Source organism: Mixophyes fleayi, chromosome 1 (genome assembly GCF_038048845.1).
Source record: "Mixophyes fleayi isolate aMixFle1 chromosome 1, aMixFle1.hap1, whole genome shotgun sequence".
NCBI lineage: Eukaryota > Metazoa > Chordata > Amphibia > Anura > Limnodynastidae > Mixophyes > Mixophyes fleayi.
In genome coordinates, this window is record NC_134402.1 from 227,502,737 (window position 1) to 227,505,515 (window position 2,779).

At 36.0% G+C, this 2,779-nt stretch overlaps 1 pseudogene; it reads left to right on the forward strand.

The window, feature by feature from the left end:
• Nucleotides 1–626: 626 nt before the first annotated feature.
• Nucleotides 627–2,455, forward strand: LOC142144883 (E3 SUMO-protein ligase KIAA1586-like; annotated as a pseudogene).
• Nucleotides 2,456–2,779: the final 324 nt, after the last annotated feature.

Consider the following 2,779-nt stretch of genomic DNA (forward strand, 5'->3'; position numbering starts at 1 on the left):
TTGGTTATGAGGCGGAAAGAGGGCTAAACAGTGAGGAGTACACTCACCTTCATATTTGAATAGAACTTGGGGCACACCGCTACTGTGAAAAAACTTGGAAGGTGTAAAGTTTGGACACGCAGTGCGGTAGTCTTCGTTGTGGTGACATCAGGCGGAATTGGAATCTACTAAACGTATATGTAAGTAACGGATTGCACTGTTTTCCTTTTATCAACATGAGAGCTGATTGTTATTTTATTTGTATATATATGGAACGAGACTAACACCTTTGCTTTGAGGCACATTATTTTCACTGCAGTGTTTAATGTGGCAAGAGAGGGGAAGGGCGGCTGAAGGCTGCTGCTAGCTTGCTGAGGAGGAGAAGGTTAGCTCAGGGGCTGTCAGTATGGCTGAGCTGGTTGCTGGGCTGGCTGAGGGCTGGCCAGAGAGGAGAGGAGCCATTTTAATTAGCCTGTAGTGGTGGAGGGGGGAATCAAAATGGCGCAGTAGTATGATAAAGATTCTTCATGCTGCCATGGGACCATGACTTCTGTACTTAGAGTGAGGCTGAGATGTATGCTTCTACTTCCATGTCCATAAATAAATGTTATTATATACAATTTTTTTAATGTTTTTTATGTAGCCCTTGAAACAAGGATGAAAAGGCAACATACTTTGAGAGATTTTTTCAATAAGAAAACAAAGTCAGATTCCGCTGTTGTATCAGAATTGCCCTTGGAAGGTTCAACACAGTCACTAGCACAACCAATACAGTGTGAAGAAAGCAGCACGTCAATTGAAATAGAAAATCACAACAACTCCAATATTGCAGACAGTCTTCCGGAATGCTGGTCAGTGCAACAATATAAAAATTTTAAAGAAAAATATGAAGGCCTGGGCATTTGTAACAAAAAGTTAGGTTGTGAGTATTGTGCGAAATATGATTTCATAAAAGAGAAAAGTGTTCATGTGTCAAAAGAGTGGAAAGGTTTTCAGATTGAGGCATCAGGGAAAAACAGAATGGTACAACAAGCTTCTCTAAGGAAAAAAATGAAAGAACATTTTTCATCAAAGGCTCATAACATTTGTAAAGACAACTTCAAAATACGTGAGCAGGATACTATAACAAACGTAGTAGATACAATGAATAAAAAATATTTCAGTACTACTTGTAGAGTATTTAATACAATTTACAGCCTGACAAAAAGATGTAAACCATTTTCAGACATAGAAGATGAGATCGAACTGCAAATGAAAAATGGATTAGATATGGGAATAGGATTGCATTCACGTAAAACTGCTGTGAAAATAGTAGATTTTATTGCCAAGGAAATTAAAAAAGAAATATTTAGTAAAATTACTGCAAAAGATAAGAAAATATGTTTGATTATTGATGAAGCTTCAACTATATCTTGCAAACCAGTTATAATACTGTTCTTAAAAGTTGAGGACTCAGTTTCATCTCCAACAATTTTTGTTGAGCTAGTTGAATTGGAAAAACAAGATGCAGAGACAATATGTTCTTCAGTTCTGGAAAGCTTACATAAAATTGGGCTTACCAAGAACTACTTACAAAAAAATTTAATCGGATTTTGCTCTGATGGTGCAAGTGTTATGCTTGGGCGAAAATCTGGAGTGAGCACTAGTATCACAAAAGACTTCCCAAACATAATAATATGGCACTGTTTAAACCATCGCCTCCAACTTGTTTTAGATGACTCAATAAAGGAAATAAAGCAAGTAAATCATTTCAAAATATTCCTTGATAAGATATATACTATTTTTCATCAATCCAATAAGAACCAGATTGAACTTACCAAAATATCCGAACAACTTGGAATTGAATTTATTAAGATTGGTAGAATTTTGGGACCAAGATGGGCTGCCTGTAGTTTAAGGTCAACCCTAGCTGTGTGGCGCGCTTATCCTGCACTACATCACTATTTTTCTTCAAATGCCAAGTACTTGGGTATGGCTACCCGTCTTAAAAATATATTTTTTTTAACTGATTTGGCATTAATGATTGATATTTTACACGAAATTTCTCTGCTTTCCAATGCACTGCAAGCAAGAAATACCGACATAATAAAGGCTGAAAAGCTTGTGATTCGATCTATTAAAGCATTTGAAATGCTTGAAAAAGAAAAGGGTCCATACGAAAAAAAGGTTAATGAATTAATTACTTCAGAAAGCTACAAAAAAAATCGATTTTGTAGAAAATCATCGGTTTGTTGGCCTTCCTCGGAAAACACTCTTACAAGGCATTGTAACGAATTTTAAAAAAAGATTAATGGATTGTGGCCATTTAAAAGCAAGTTGTAGCCAATTTGATGATAATAATGCATTACAATTTCTCAAGTTTTTGGAGCCAGATTACTGGAATATTGAAGAAGTAATAGTTCCATGGAAAGCAGCTGAAGAGCAATTGCATGTATTTAATACATTTTTCAATTACCAAATTGAGATTAATGAGTAGAGATTTTGTGGAAAATGTGTTAAAAAGCAACGAGAACTATTCAATTCCTGAAAGTGTTCAAAGAGCTAGAAATATTGTCAGAACAATTGCTGTAAGTTCAGCAGAAGCAGAAAGGGGTTTTTCAAAGATGAACATTATATGTTCTGAGAAGAGAAGTCGGCTAACTGTTTCCAATATATCAAACATTATGATTATCGGTCTTAGCGGCCTACCGCTGAAGGAATGGGATCCTACTCCTACAGTGCAAAGATGGTTAAGGGTAAATCACACAGCTGATGATGCTCGGATAAAAGCAAAGAAAATTGCAAGTGAGGACGCCAATCA